Genomic DNA, 16,738 nt, shown 5'->3' with positions numbered 1-16,738 from the left:
ATTTGCGCACAGTATAGCTTCACCCCAATATTTCTCTGATAGTCTACTCCCCCTAATCATTGCCTCAGCCATGTTCTGCAGAGTTTGGCCCCTTGTTTCAATAAAGGCATTCTGAGTAGGTGTATAGGGAGCGGCTCTCCTGTGAGTAATACCATTTTCCCTTAATATTGCTTGAAATTTGGCATTTGTAAACTCTGTTCCATTGTCAGTTTGTACCACCTTAACCTTTTTCCCTGTTTTGCGCTCTACAAATTTGAGCCATTTTTCAAACTCTACATGTACTGCACTTTTATCTTTCATGAGATAGCAGTATCCAAACCTGGACTTTTGGTCTTGGATAGAGAGAATGTATCTAGCTCCTCCTAATGATGCACTTTTGGGTCCAATAACATCAATTGACACCAAATCTAATATATTTTTCACTTGTACATCACTATGTTTCATTATAGGAGCTTTCTTACTCTTGGCTAATTGGCAAGCTTGACAATTTACATATTCATTGCATTGCTTTAAATTAACTCCTACTGAGTTTTCAATTGTTTTTCTCAATGTTTTGTAGTTTGCATGTCCTAGCCTTTGATGCCATAAATGAATACAATCTTTGTGTATACATTTGTTCTCATAGACATTGTTAGCCCTAGTACAGTTTAGTTTATATAAATTGTTTCTAGCATAGCAATTCAATTTTTCATTGTTCTTGCTAGTTATTATACATTTATCTTCATAGAAAGTGCTAACAAACCCATTCTTTGCCAATGAACTCACAGAAAGTAAATTATGCTTCAATTTTGGAACATGTAAAACATCTATTGGTTTAGCTATATAAGGTAATTTAACTTTACCTCTTCCCAGTACCTTAGCACTAATACCATTTGCTAAACATACTTGTTGGTTGGATACAGGTTGGTAGTTAAATATTAGCTTTTTGCTCTTACACATGCTGGCAGTTGCTCCAGAGTCGACAATCCACTCTTCTCCCTGTTCAGAGTTATAAATTTCCTCAGTTAGGCTTAGTGTTTCTCTCTTGCATCTGGTTTTTCTTTTACTTTCTTAAATTTACAGTCTTTTATCAAATGTTTTCTTGAGCCACAGGAAAAACAGCGTTTTCCAGAATGAATGCTCGCAGCTGTATCCCCCTCCTCCTCACTTTCTTTCAGCTTATCACGGTGATTAGTGAGTTTGGAGTCTCGGAGCTGTTTGTTATCTTTTCTCTTTTGTTCTTCTTCCAACAGTTTGCCCGTTATATTAATTACTGTTAGCTCTGCTTGAGGAAGAATTTCTAAATTGGTCACCAGCTGATCATATGACTCATCTAATGAAGACAGAATAATAAATGCTTCTTGTATTTCTGTAAATGTGATGTTCTTTTCTCGTAAGTCCATCAGCATTGACTTCATTGCCTCTAAATGTTGAAGCATACACCCTCCAGCTTGCAGTCTAGTTCGAAAAAGTTTTCTGGCAATTTGTACCTGGCTTCCAACATTATCTCTTACGAAGAGTCTTCTTAAATCCTCCCATGCCTTCTTTGCTGAGTTTTGGCCTCTCAGGTGGATAAGAAGACGGTCTTTAGAGTTAACCCAATAATAGCCAGAGCTTTTGCATTTAGTGCTCTTTTTTCTTCATCTAGTACTGCTGGGGGATTTTCTACAATGTCCCATAATGCTTCTTTTTGTAATAGCAACTGAACCTTCTGCTGCCAAGTTGCATAATTCTCCCCATTCAACTTTTTTATGCACAGTCCAGCCATAGACATTTCGTTGGCCATTTTTACCACAGACTGTAGCCACACTACTTGGTTCTCTCTGGTCAGCAGTTTCTTCAATAACTTCTTAAATTTATACCTGGATGCAGTCTGGTGCGCTGTCTGGGCCCATAACCAATTGACAGAGGTGCTGCGTTACCAGACTATGCCAGGGGGGCGTAATGGTGAAATGAACTGCTCAGAGATGAAACCAAACAGACACTGTTGTAGTGTTGATAGTATTATTTACATTAAAGTTCATATATACAGGGGTAAATACAACTTCTCTTGGTCTTTACACAGTCCTGGTCATTCACAGTAGTTCTTTCAGTTTGCAATGGTAAATTACAGTTTCAGTAACCAAAGATTGTTACCAATATAAATAGTCCAGCATCCACGAAGTCTTCTCCTCTCACCACGGAGATAGTCTTCCTCCAGGATCTTCTCCTTGCAATATGGCAAGTCTTCATCCAGCGATGCAGTATATACAGTTCTCAACAACACGACCACCAGCAACACAACAATCCCATCTACCCAACAGTTTGTGTCTGCAAGCTTGGCTAGTTTTATTCTTGGTTCAACCAATCAAATTGGTTGTCACACAGCTGTCTCAATTAACCCAGCTGTGTTACTTTGTTACATGTTGCTTGACTAAATCCTGATCCTGTTACAACTTATTCACTGAATTGCGATGAACAATTCCTCAGGTTGACTTTGAGACCTGTCAACCTGCGGCCGTAGAATCAACCTACAGACCAGAAGAGGGAGGCAGGGAAAGCACCAAATTCAAATTTGGCGCTTTCTCCGCCTCCCCCTTCCAGTCCATATGCTGCCGATCTGCCTCTGAATGCTTTCCAGGGCTTCTCCGCCGCCATGGGAGGCATCTTGGAGGTCCCCCCTGCCACCGATAGTGCCTCTGAAGCATGACGGTGGTGGTATTCACCTCCGAGATGCCTCCCATGGTGGCGCGGAAAGCCTCTGGAGGTCCCCCACCACTAATGCAGGCTTTCCCAGAGTGGGCCGGGACTACCAGGTGAAGGCTTCCTCTGGTAGGCCCAGTCTACTGACTCCCTTGGTAGGCCCGGTCCACCCTGGGAAACCCGGCCGGGGTGGGGGAGCTCTGAGAGGCCTCCGGCAGCGGTGCCAAAGCCCTTGGAGTCCTCCAGCAGCAGCAATGGCGGCGGCAGCAAACCCCTGGAAGGCTTTGAAAAGGTAAGGTTTAATTTTTTTAAATGTATTTAAATTTTTTTTCTGGGGGGGTTCTTGGGCCGGTTACGGTTTGGCAAATGCATTTTTGACCTATGTACTTTCCAACCTTCTTACACTGTTCCAATATGGATTAATTCTGTAGGTAGAGGATCCACTGTAATCCCCACACCGGGGCGGGGGAGGAGAAGATGCAAGCAGAGAGAAGGTGAGCGCTGGGCGGGCGTCGAGTAGGCAAAATGAAACATACCCTCCCACACAGACCAAACCCACCCAGAAGAGGCAGTTTTTAAAAAGTTAAAAAGCAAAAAGTACTGCACCAGGCAGTCTGAGGCCTCTTTCGGAACACACACACGCTAACTGCTAGGGTGAGTGAGGTAGCAGACAAGGAGCCTCTTCTCTGGCCAACCGGTAACTGAAAGTTCAAATTTCCCCCCTTCTCCAAGTTTTTTTCGTTCATAAGTCAAAGCTCCATTTGCAAGTCAAAGCAAAATTTTGTGAAAGGAGCTGTTTGTAACTTAAAATGTTCGTAGGTCAAGGTGTTCATAAGTCTAGGCACCACTGCGTGGTCTTCCTTCCTTTTTCGTGTGATACAACTTCTTTGTTTGCAGTTGTACTCTACTAGACCCCAGTATCACAATCAGCACTCTGGTAACTGCGTGTGATTGTAATACAGTGGTGCCTCGCTTAACTACAATAATCCGTTCCAGAAAAATCGCTGTTAAGCAAAAACATCTTAAAGCAAAATTAAAAACCACATTGAAAACTGTTCAATGCATTCCAATGGGGTAAAAACTCACCGTCCAGTGAAGATCCTCCATGCAGCGGCCATTTTCGCTGTCTGTATAGCGAGGAATCCGTCCGTAAGCACAGCGGGGAGCCATTTTAAGCACCCAGTGGCCATTTTGAAAACCCAACAATAGCTTTTTTTGATAGTTGTAAAGCGAAAATACGTTCCCGAAGCAGGGAACCGATCATCGCTAAGCAAAATTCCCCCATTTAGACCATCGTTTTTGCAATCGCAACTGTGATCGCAAAAAGCGTCGTAAAGCAGATTTGTCGTAATGCGGGACAATCGTTAAGCGGGGCACGACTGTACTAGGAAGGCTAGAGCATCTAGTGAGGATCAAATCGAGTTTATGCCATTTCTTGGATCTTGGATGTCTCCAGGAAACTCTGTGTTAAACCTTCACATTAAAAAATATATTGCTGACACAAAGACCATAATAACAGCAAAACTCCAGCAAGCATTGGCCATTTTCATTCATCTTCCCAATGCCAAAACGGCCTAGACAAGTGGGCCAAGAATTGCGATCAGCAACATCTTCCTCCAGTAGGTGTCCTCATAAGGCACCGTATGTTCCTTCCATTAATCCATAATGGAGCTCTGTCTACATTAAGAAATCCGACAGCACGATGTTTTTCAATCTGTTTTCCTGACTGATAACAGCTTTAAATCCAGTCTGTAGTTATATTATGTCACCCAGGGATTATTTCCAGGATCAGTTTTTTCCCCCTTTCAGTCTCTCAGTGTTCAGCCTTGAGACCGGCCTGCAAGCTAGAAGTTAGTTTCACTTTCTGAGGCAGCAGGACTGATAAGCAAGCTAGCCGTCTCTTCCCTTCTTTCAGCCAAAAATATTCTGCACTCTAGTTTCTCTTTCCACTGTATGGGGCTGTTCATAAATCAAAGGCTTCAACTTACTTTATCGTCAATTTTCAACGCGGTATCTGTTTGTTCTCCTCTCCTCCGTAATTGAAAGATTGACCTGGTCGGATCACCTTCCTCCAGTGACTTACTGTGGATTACTCACAACTTTACTGCCAAAAATGGCTCCCGCATCCAATCTGTGCTTGGGTGATTTCTTCAGAAGGAAAAAAAATACTAGGTTGCTGCCCCTTCTGTTGCTTACCAACTCCTCATCTTCCAACAGGCCCTCAGATTCTGTCACCCTCCAGGCCTCCTGCTCTCCATGAAAATAGAAGCAATCTCCCTTCTTACGCAGCTTCTTACGCTGTTGCTACAGTCCCTTCTCCTCTCCCTCTTCCCCCCTCCTCCCTCAGCAGTGCATCAAATGCTACCTGATGTTATGGCCAAAGGCCAACCAGAGGATTCTGTTGATGTCCTCCCTTTTATGTCTGTTTGTCCTGTGGTTCGTAACAACCAAGGACACCATGTTCATGAAAATTTAAGTGAGGGGAACTCGGTGAATACTACCCCAGTTCAAGGAAATTTGACCGACTACTGTTAAAAGTGCCGGTCATGATTTGATCACAGCTGATCGACTATCAATTCCCTCTCGCTGACTGCAAAGTCAAAACAGCACATCATGGACCAATACCCAAAGACACTGTGGGTCTCATTCTCCCCCATTCTAGCATCTCTGCACGGGGTTTATTTGTTGTACAAGGGGTCACGGACCTCTAATTATTCAAACCTGGTCTAATATACCCACAGGTCCTTCCTACAGGTGAATCTATCGCTCAATTGTTGCTGCTGCCATTAACACAGATGGGTCCTTCTACCAACCCTCGTAGTGGGGGTTTTGGTTGTACTTGAGTTGCAGCTGCCTCAACTGCCCTTGAGCACTCGCAGTCCCAACTCCCTCTTAAAATTGGATTGCTTGTTCTTAATGGCCTGATTGATAAAGGAGCTGACATTACCATTATTGCAAAGAAAAACTGGCCAGAAAAGCTATCCCACCCAGCCAGTGCACTACATTTGAGGAGATGGAGACTATTGTTGTTTTATTTAATGTATACCAACCTTCTTTTCCATCATAACCACCTGTTTCAAAGCTTTGCCTTCTGGCCCTCTCCAAAAATATTTAGATGTATTTCACAAATATATGAAATACAGTGGTGCCTCGTATAACGAGCGCCTCGTTTAACGATGAAATCGCATAGCGATGGCTTTTTTGCCATCGCTTTTGCGATTGCATTACGATCTTGCCTATGGGGGAAAATCGCTTTGTGATTTTTCCCCATAGGCACCGTTTTCCCCCAGTTGAGCGGCGGGAGCCTCCGAAGGACCACACTCCCGCCGCTCAGCTGGGGGGAAATGCAGGCAGTAGCCTCGGAAGGACTCTTCCGAAGGGTCCTTCTGAGGCCACCACCGGGATTCCCCTTCGGATGCCAGAAAGGCATCCAGATCCCTCCCACGCTGTCCCCGCGGCCGGGATCCGTGTCCCGGCCGGCTACCCCCCCATGGTCGGACTCTCACGAGTCCGACCATGCACTGGGTAGCCAGCCGCGATGCGGATCCAAGCCGCGGGGGCAGGGTGGGAGGGGTCCGGATGCCTTTCAGGCATCCTGGGCTTGGATCCGCCCCCCCGGCCGGCTTCCCCATCCATGAGTCCATCCATGGATGGGGTAGCTGGCCGCGACGCGGATCACAGCCGCCCTCCTCCCAACCCCTTACCCCCTTCTCCGACGCCGCTGCTGGGCTTTGGAAGCCGCTTCCAAGCCCAGCGTCAGTGGCGGAGATGAGGGTGAGGGGTGTGTTGAGGAGGGCAAAGCTCGGGTATTCCCGAGCCTTGCCCTCCTCCCAACCCCTCACCCCTTTCTCCGACACCGCTGCTGGGCTTTGGAAGCCGCTTCCAAGCCAAGCGTCGGTGGCAGAGATGAGGGTGAGGGGTGGGTCGTTCAGAGCTGGGAGGAGGGGGAAGGTTCCGACGCCGGCGCTCAGAGGCGCCGGCCACGAAAATGCCTGCCAGTGCGCCTGAGGGCTGGAGGAGGAGCATTCCCCCGAGGCCTCTCGGAAGCGCTGGCCGGCATTTTTGCAACCAGTGCTTCCGAGAGGCCTCGGGGGAAGGCTTCTCCACCGCTGCTCGGATGCGCTGGCCGGGCACGGGGCAGCTCCAAGCGGCGGGGGCGGGGCAGGGGGGTTCCAGATGGCTTCCAGCGCTTCGCCTGGAAGCCATCCAGACCCCCCTACCCTGCCCCCGCGAGCCACGCCGCACCCGCTTATCCCAGCCATGCTCGGACTCCCAGGAGTCCCAACATGGCTGGGATAGGCGGGCACAGCATGGCTCCCGGCAGCGGGGGCCAGGTAGGGGGGTCCGGATGGCTTCCAGTGCTTCACCTGGAAGCCATCCGGATACCCCCTACCCTGCCCCCGCCACTGCTGAGAGCCTTCCGAGCTCTCAAAGGGCTTTCTCCAATGTCGGGGGGAAAGCCCTTTGAGAGCTCGGAAGGCAAATGTCGGTCAGTCGGTGGTGGCTTCGGGGTCCTTCCAAAGCCACCGCAGACCGACTGCAGACATTTTCTCCCAGCTGAGCGGCGGGCCTTTGAAGCTCCCGCCGCTCAGCTGGGGGAAAATGCCACAGGCCCCATTTTCGGTCAGCTGGTCGGCAGTTCCAAAATGGCCGCCCCGCTGTGTTGCCTCGCTTTAGAGGCACCAAAAATGGTCGCCCCTATGGAGGAACATCGCTGAATGGTGAGTTTGGGGCCCATTTGGAACGCATTAAACGATGTTTAATGCGTTCCAATGGTTTTTTTTGATCCCTTTAGCAATGTTTCAACATAGCGACGATTAATCCAGAACAGATGACCGCTTATTCTTCCCTCTTGCTTAGAGCTAGAGCAGAAGTTCAAAGAGTTTCTTCGGCCAATCCTAGTGGCGATTAGGTAACTAGTACAGTGGTGCCTCGCTTGATGACGTTAATCTGTTCCAGCGAAATCGCTGTAGAGCGAAATCGTCATCAAGCGAAATTAAAAAGCCCATTGAAATGCATTGAAAACCGTTCAATGCGATCCAATGGGCGAAATACCTGCTTGTCCAGCGAAGATCCTCCTTAGGGGGGCCATTTTCTGCCCCCTGTATAGCGTTGAATCCGTCCTAACACAGCAGGGAGCCATTTTGCACAGCAGGTGGCCATTTTGGAAACCCGACGATCAGCTGTTTTGATCATCGTTAAGTGAAAAACCAGTTCCCGAAGCAGGGAACTGGTCATCGTGAAGCTAAATTCCCCCATTTAAACATTGGTTCGCGATCGCAAAAAGCTAATCATTAAGCGATTTCCTCGTCTAACGAGGTAATCGTCAACCGGGGCACCACTATATCCTATCTGAATTCTCTCAACATACTATGTAAACTTGCTAAGTTAATAAAAAGGGTTCTCAGGGCGTCACCTTGATACTCTGCTGACTCGGACATCTGTGGTCAACTTCTTTGTACTTTCTCTAAGGTTAATTGCCTTCCTATTTTTCTGTGATCACATACACAAATCTACCACTTTGCACTGAGGTAAGTCCTCAAGCCTCAGCAATGTATAGTATCTGTGCCTGACCTTTAAAAGAACACTTCACTTTATTCAGTATTTTCAAGTACTTAAGCATGGGCTCTGTGATTCCTTAGAACTCACAACAGCTCAGTTAATTAGGACTTCTCTGTGGTAGCCAGTTGGTGACTTTTCCACTCTTCTGGATTTAGCCAAACCTTGCTGGTCCAAGAGACTAGTCCTCAGTGGAGGTTTTAATTATTTTATATTAAGAAAATATAAATTCATAGAAACAGTTTATTTTGCTCAAGCATTCGCATGAAGACATGTTCAAAGGTTACAATAGTTAAATAAAAAAGCTATTTCCCATTAAAATAAGAAGCACTACAATGAACTGAGGTGGGCTAGTCCCACCTGTTTGTTCCTTATCACACTACATTCATTCAGCTATATAACACAATCCATCAGGAACTTTTCTTAGGAAAAAAGTTCTCTCCAACATAACCCATCGTCCATTTTTCTACATTCCTCGGACCTCCTTCACTGTAAACCAATTAACTCAAAGAGGCATAACTGTCCAATCTGCCTCCATTTCTCATGGAGATGCAGGTGGTTTATCTCCATTCCAATTTGAAGGGAATTTGTTGGGTCTCCACACTGGGCCTCCTCAACCTTGCACTCTTGTCAGGATTCACTCACAGGTTTTACAGCCTGGCTGTAAATAAGGAAAAACAGCCTCTCAGCCTTTATCACATTCCAATGTCTTCAACTCTGTTCACTTTGAAACTTAACAGACTCAATTTTCTCTCATTCTCATTGACTACAAGACCCACTTTTTCTTCAATATCATCACACAGAGTAGGACACGCAACAATGGGTTCAAGTTACAGTGGTGCCTTGAGTTGAGAACATAATTCATTCTGGGATAATGGTCATAACTCCAATTGGCCAGAATTCAAAGCACCATTTCCCTAGGAATACACTGAAACGCGATTAATCTGTTCCAGCTGTTTTTTTAATCATGTTTCAAGGCGCTGGTTATATCACAAACCATCCATCCACTAGGGGGAGACTTTTTTTTAAACATAAGATAACCTCTAAGGTTAAAAAGGGGCAGGAAAGGAGGGAGGTAACAATGGGAAAAGAAGAAAGACATTTTAAACACCTTTTAAACAAAACACCTTTTAAAAGGTGAGATGGTCATCGTGGGGAGGTAGAGCTCCCCTCCTCTGGGTCATCTTCTCCAGGGGTTTCCTGTCGCTGTCTCTTGCCCGCAGGCTCCATTCTCGTGAAAAAGCTGTCCCACGTTACCTGATTCGCCCTGTGCTGCAGAACCTTTCTGAAATGGCGGACCACTTTGTCGTTCATCATGTCCAAAGCTCTGCCTGTCACAGTCCTGTTTGGGTGGTGCTTCTCAAAGAAGTCCTGGCACTCGTTCCACTTCATGCAGATGGATCTTATCTCCTCACTGCTAACCCGAAGTGCCTCTTCCTGAGTGGAAAACTCCTCCACAAGAGCCTTCCGCTGCTCGGTTTGCAGTTCTGCAAGTTCTTCCGTCGTCAGCTCCTCTTTGTGTTCTTCAATCAGCTCCTCTACATCCTCCTCACTGACATCCAGACCCATGCCTTCACCCATGGAGACGATGTCCCTCACCAACTGTGCATCAGTCCCCTCAGTGCCACTGTTGGTGACACATTCTGGCCACAGTTTCCTCCAGGCTGAGTTCAAGGTCTGGGTTGTGACATCTTGCCAGGCCTTGTCGATGAGTCTGACGCTGTGGAGGACATTGAAATGTGACCTCCAGAACTCTTTCAGGGTCAAGGACGTCTCCTCGGTGATATTGAAACACCTGGTGAAGAGCGCCTTCGTGTAGAGCTTCTTGAAGTTGCTGATCACTTGCTGGTCCATGGGCTGCAGAAGAGGTGTTGTTTTTTGGGGGAGGAACTTGACCCTGATGAAATCCTCGTCAGTGTCCTCCACCAAGGATGGGGGGTGAGCCGGGGTGTTGTCCATCAGCAGAAGGCACCTTTCAGGAAGCTGGTTGTCAGAAAGATATTTCTTCACAGTGGGTGCAAACACTTCATAGAGCCACTCCAGAAACAGCTGCCTTGTCATCCGAGCCCTTGCGTTGGCCCTCCACATGACAGGCAGTGTGGCCTTGTTAACGTTCTCTCGATGGAATGGGCGAGGAGTGTCGGAGTGGTGCACCAGAAGAGGCTTGATCTTCAGATCGCCAGTGGCGTTGGCACACAGCAAAAGGGTCAATCTGTCCTTCATGGGTTTGTGGCCCGGCATTTTCTGTTCCTCTTGAGTGATGTAGGTTCTCCTGGGCATCTTCTTCCAGAAGAGCCCTGTCTCATCACAATTGAAGACTTGCTGGGGGAGGTATTCCTCTTCCTTGAGGAATTTGACAAAGTCCAACTTGAAGGCTTCTGCAGTGGCATAGTCAGCATTTGCAGCCTCCCCATGTCTCATCATGTCGGTGGTGTTGGCACACAGCAAAAGGGTCAATCTATCCTTCATGGGTTTGTGGCCCGGCATCTTCTGTTCGTCCTGAGTGATGAAGGTTCTGTTGGGCATCTTCTCCCAGAAGAGCCCTGTCTCATCACAATTGAAGACTTGCTGGGGGAGGTATTCTTCTTCCTTGAGGAATTTGACAAAGTCCAGTTCGAAGGCTTCTGGAGCAGCATGGCCAGAACTTGCAGCCTTCCCATGTTTTGTAATGCTGCAGATGCCACTTCTCTTTTGGAACTTGTGAAACCACCCTCTGCTGGCTTTGAATTCTTCTTGTGGTGCACTTCCGGAGGGGTTTCTTTCCATTAAATCACTGTGCAGCTTCTTGGCTTTCTCACAAATCATGGATTTACTGATGCTTTCCCCTTTCAGCTGTTTCTCAATGATCCATATTGGTAAACGTTTTTCCACCTCTTCAATCAGGGGTGTCCTTTTCTTTGTTAGGATCGTGACTCCTTTTGCCACATCGATGTCTTTCAAGACATCTTTCTTCTTCAATATGGTGGAGATGGTTGACTTTAGCATCTTGTATTCAGAGGCCAGATCAGTCACACGCATGCCACGGTCATGCTTTTCGATGATGTCCTTCTTCACTTGAATGGAGATGATCTTCTTCTTCCCTCTGCTCTGAGTTTTCTTTGAAGCCATCAGTACTGTTCAGCACACCGCACAGTACAGTACACAAATCCTAGGAGACACAGGAAAAAAAACACACATTCCAGCAGGGACTAAAAATGATACAATCACACACTGCAAGACCCATCAGAGCACAGAAATATAACCCCCCCATACACAGGCCAAACCCATGTTGCAAAACTCAGTACTCACCAAGAAAAGGCAGTCTCTCTGTGTTAAAAAAGGAAGTCAAAAAGCAAAAAATCCCCCCCCCCAAAAAAAAACAGTACAGTAGAGTACCATACAGTACCAGGCAGTCCAAAGTCTCTCTCCGAACCCACCCAGGAGCTACAGATAAGCAGACTCTTCGCTAACCAACGGTTAACTGAAGAACAAAAGGAGGGGAAGCAGTTCAAATTCCCTGCCTTTTTTTCCCAGTCGTATCTCAAAACTGCAGGTCGCAAGTCAAAGCAAAATTTTGTGACCGGAGCTGGTTGTAACAGAAATTGGTCGCAAGTCAAGACATTCATAAGTCAAGGCACCACTATACAACCATTTGGTCTCCTCCCCTCTATTCTCCATCCTGTGCCCAGGAACACAAACAGGGAATCTGTGGCTGAAGAGTGGCGTTGTTTCATTTTTCTGAACAGACTCCTCTGCTTTCTTAAAGGCATGGAGACGGCAGAAAAAGGCTTTTACCTCATAAATGTACTTAACTGTTGGGGAACACTCAACAAGCATAATATATGGCTGTTCTTCCCCATATGTGATGGGGCATTGACCACCTTTCTGTTATTATGGGAATTGGTTGTAAAAAAGGGGGGAAGGCTCTTTTGAGCTGCATTCACAGGGGTGTCATCTCCAAATCACGTCAAGTCTTACTTCTTCCTATTTGGCACTTGCTAGGCCTGCTAGGGAGAGGGACATGGTGGTGGTGCAGGCTAAACCGCAGAAGCCTGTGCTGCAGGGTCAGAAGTCCAAGCAGTCATAAGATCGAATCCACACAACGGAGTGAGCGCCCGTCACTTGTCCCAGCTCTCGCCAACCTAGCGGTTCGAAAGCATGTAAATGCAAGTAGATAAATAGGGACCACCTCGGTGGGAAGGTAACAGCGTTCGTGTCTAAGTCGCACTGGTCATGTGACCACGGAAGATTGTCTTCGGACAAAACGCTGGCTCCATGGCTTGGAAACGGGGATGAGCACCACCCCCTAGAGTCGAACACGACTGGACAAAAATTGTCAAGGGGAACCTTTACCTTTACCTAGGACTCTTATAAACTACCGTGTAGTCTTATAGACTACAGGCTCCCCCTGCCCTCAAGGAGACACTCATTAAGCCCATTGGAAAGAAACAGAATTTGGCGATGGATGAAATTGACAATTATAGGCCCGTTGCCAATGTTTCTTTCATTAGTAAAGTGGCGGAGAGGGTGGTGGCCGATTAGCTTCAGGCGCATTTGGATATAACAAATGCCCTGGACCCATTTCAGTCAGGCTTCAGGCCGCGCCATGGTAGAGAAATGGCAATGGTCGCCCTGTTGGATGACCTATTGAGGGAGGCCGACAGAGGTAAAACGTCTCTGCTGATCCTCCTTGGTATCTCAGCTGCCTTTGATACCGTTGACTATGGTATCCTCCTGAGGAGGCTCTCCGAGCTGGGAATTGGTGGCCTGGTGTTTGCCTGGCTCCAATCCTTCCTGGAGGAACGCCCTCAGAGAGCCCAGCTTGGGGAGAGGGATTCGGCCCAATGGAGCGTCAATTGTGGAGTTTCGCAGGGTTCGATAATCTCCCCAATGCTTTTTTAATATCTATATGAGGCAGCTGGGTGGGATCATCAGGCGGTGTGGAGCTTCGTGCCATCAGTAATGCTAATGACACTCAGCTCTACATCTCCTTTTCTCCAATTACAGTGGATGCCGTTCTGTCCTTTCAGCGCTATTTGGAGGCTGTTCTGCAATGGATGCAGGAAAATGGGCTGAGGCTGAACCCGGACAAGACGGGGGTCCTGAGGGTGGGCGGTTTGGGAAACTCCCCCTCTTTTGGGGGGTGACTCTCACCGCGAAGAGTGAGGTTCGCAGCTTGGGGATACATCTGGACCTGGCGCTCACCATGGAAACTCAGGCGGCGTCAGTGGTCTGTTCATCTTTGCCCGGCTGCCTCCATGTTTTGATGTTGGGGCACTCACCACTCTGGGCCATGCGCTTGTAATCTCCAGATTAGACCACTGTAATGCGCTCTCCGTGGGGCTGCCTTTGAGATTGATGTGGAAGCTTCAGATGATGCAGAATGTGGTGGCCAGCCTCCTTAGTGAGGTTAGAAAACATCAAGATATCCTCTCACTCTGGCTGCCTTGCATTGGATGCCTGTTCGCTTCCACACTGATTTCAAAGTTTTAATAATTACATACAAAGCCCTAAACAGTTTAGGACCTCAATGCTTGGCGGAACGCCTCCTCCCACCTAGATCTACTTGTACCACTCGTTCTAGCCAGGAGGGGCAACTGAGGAGCCTAACGCCGAGGGAGGTCCGGAAAGAAAAACAAGAAACCGGGCCTTCTTGGTATTGGCTCCCCGTCTGTGGAACAATCTCCCTTCTGAGATCCGCTTGGCCCTTTCATTGGGCAGCTTCAAAAGCCAATTTAAGACCTGGCTATTCAGACAGGCCTTCCCTCCAGACACCACATAATATCTTCTGATTTCCATCTTGAATGATTGTTAATCTCTGTAAATGATGGTATAACTATCTTATATGTTAATTGTTGTTATATTCTTTGTTGTGAGCCGCCCAGAGTAGACTGTGTCTAAATGGACAACATATAAGTCCAATACACAAACATATAAATAAATATGGAAGATGGAGGCCAATGGGAACAGGTTCGGGGGGGCAGTAAGGAGAACTGAGGAAGAACTAGAAACCAAGTCCCAGGAGGAGAGACTGTAAGAACTGGACATGTTTAGCCTTCAGAAAATAACACTAAAGGGTGATATGAACACACTCTTCAAATACTTGATAGGTTATCATACAGATGGGCAGGATCTGTTCCCTGTCCTACCAGGGTGTAGGGCACATATTTATGTACTCAGGAAGCCAGATTTCAATTGAGTATCAGGAAAAACCTCCTATTTGAGCAGTACAACAGTGCAAGTGGAGGCTGAGGGAAAATTGGGCAGCCATTGGTCAGATGCATTTTAATTTTGCTGGTGATTAGGCTATATAACCTTGTAAGATTCCTTCCAACGCCATGATTCTATCTTATGAATAAACAATGGCAACTCGCTTAACTAGGAAATGTTAAGAGGGACTTTGAATTACGTTATTCCCTTTGGTCCAGAGAGAAGTGAGTGGAGATCTGCTCACTTTCAAACCCTGCCTTGGGGAAAAGGAAAACAATCAGTCTGGAGGCATCTCAGATAAAGCAAACAAAAGACATTTCCTAATAGTGCCTGGCTTTGTAGTTTTCATATCATGTGGAGATACATCTCCATCTCTCTATCTCTCTCTACCTCCTTTGGAAAGCAGAAAAAGGAAAATGGAAAGGCGGCGAATGGTGAAATAATGAGGGAGGAGGGGAAGAGGAAGAAGGTGATGGAGTGGCCTCTTACAGACTCAGAGAGAAAGATTTGGTCATTCAAGTTAGCTGGCCTGGATGGTGGGAAGCAGAGAACAACGGATCGGATTGTGCTTCCCTCTTAACACACTCAGGGAAAGGAGAGGAGCCAGAAAAACAGATTGGGTCTGTAGGTGAAGGTGAGCTGAGTGGGCAGGGACGGATCCAGCCCATTTGCCTGAAATCTAGGATGTCTTTGAAGGGGGTCAAATCCCTCCATGGGAATAGTGAACCCCTTTTTGAATGCTGCAGGGACCTCAAGAACCCTCCTACCAGTAGTAATGGCGTGTCCTTTACAGTACAATGTCTAAGACTGGGACTTCTGATGGGTTGCATTTCTTCCCTCCTACCCTCAATTTCTTCTGGAGGAAGGAGAAGTTGGAAGTTTGGCAACACCTGGAAGGGGGGGCTCCCCAACTTGTCTCGTTCCCTCCCTGCAGGTATGAAAAGAACCTCACCTGCTAAGGCAGCACCTCTGCAGCGCCCACAGTACAGTTGAGCGGAGGAAACTGAGCCCCAGCCTCTAAGAAAGCTTCATAAAGATCAGACCAAAAGGCCCTTCTGAAGGTGCCATCCCTGGAAAAGGTGGGAGGGGATGGCTTGTCGAAATAGGGCCTTCTTGGCTGTTGCCGCCCCCAACTTTGCAACGCCCTCGCTATAGAGATCCAACACTTTTCGGCGCCAGGCAAAGACCTTTCTGCGTAGCCAGCATTTTAATTAAACAGCATTATTTAGCTGGCCATATGAGCAGGAGGACTTATTGATATTAATGTTTTAATAGTTGTTCTTAATATAGGATATTTTTATACTATTGTCTATTTTAATGTTTTATAATATTGTCTATTTTAATGTTTTTAAAGTTTTAATGTTGCATTGCGCCCGCTAGTAATGGTGCAGCTAAAAAAAATATTGTAAATAAATAAATAAAGGACTCCTTCCACAAGAAACGTCTCGGGACTCCTCCCTCCCTGAAGGTTTTCAAGGAACACCGCCTCCCTAAATGCTCCCCCCTCCTCTTACGAGCCCCCCCCCCCAAAATATAATAATCTAGGAACGGCAGTACTGGCAGGGAGCCCCGATGGATCGTCAAGTCAAGGGGGCGCCGTGGAGGGGGATTGAACCACACACACCCCAACCAGGCGACGAAAGCACCGCATTCCTGCAAAATATGCCAAGCAGAGCAGTTGGCAACCGGGACTGCACGGGGGGTGGTGGTTTTGGGGCTGGTTTTAAAAATGCAAACCCCCCCCACACACACACACACCCCACATCCCCTCCAGAGCCTTCCACGACCTTCCCTCCTTCTCTCCCGCCCACAAAAGGCTCACCGCCTTCCAGGTCCTCCAGAGGCAGGAAACGCCCAGACAGACCGCCTTCCAGCCCGTTCACCGTTGAACCGTAGAGACAAAGAAGAGGGAAAAGCACGCTCCCTGCTTCCGCTTCCGGCGAGGAGACGGTCTACCCCTTTCCTCCCTCTCTGTTCCCAATCGGTCCTCCAAGGCATACCTTCCCAGGCGCAGTGGGAGGGGCGGGGCTTCCAAACACAAGGGGGGGGGAGAGTTTCCGGGATGCAGGGGGTTGTTGTTATGGTCGTGGGGCGGCACAATCTGGGTGAGGTCCAGATTGGTGGGTGCACGCCTGCGCACACACACACACACACACACACACAGAGAGAGAGGGAGAGAGAGAGAGAGAGAGAGAGAGAGAGAGAGAGAGAGCTGGTGAATTGCGGGTGTGTGTGTCCTTTCTCACGTTTCTGCCCCTCAAGGCTTAGTTCCTTAAAACGCCAGAGAGAAACCAAACTGTGCCCTCAGGGGGTTAAGAGAGGGGGGGGC

General features: G+C 47.6%; 1 long non-coding RNA gene across 1 annotated transcript; it reads left to right on the top strand.

Annotated features, from left to right (window-relative positions):
- Positions 1-2,500: 2,500 nt before the first annotated feature.
- Positions 2,501-15,932, top strand: LOC144587324 (uncharacterized). The gene is made up of 2 exons (XR_013542481.1): positions 2,501-3,155; positions 15,344-15,932. It is a non-coding gene; the product is annotated as an uncharacterized LOC144587324 (long non-coding RNA).
- The last annotated feature ends 806 nt before the right edge of the window (positions 15,933-16,738 follow it).

The sequence above is a fragment of the Pogona vitticeps genome, chromosome 2, assembly GCF_051106095.1.
Source record: "Pogona vitticeps strain Pit_001003342236 chromosome 2, PviZW2.1, whole genome shotgun sequence".
In the NCBI taxonomy this organism is placed as follows: Eukaryota; Metazoa; Chordata; class Lepidosauria; order Squamata; family Agamidae; genus Pogona; species Pogona vitticeps.
The sequence above is the reverse complement of the archived record's forward strand: the minus strand, read 5'-3'. Positions and strand labels throughout refer to the sequence as shown.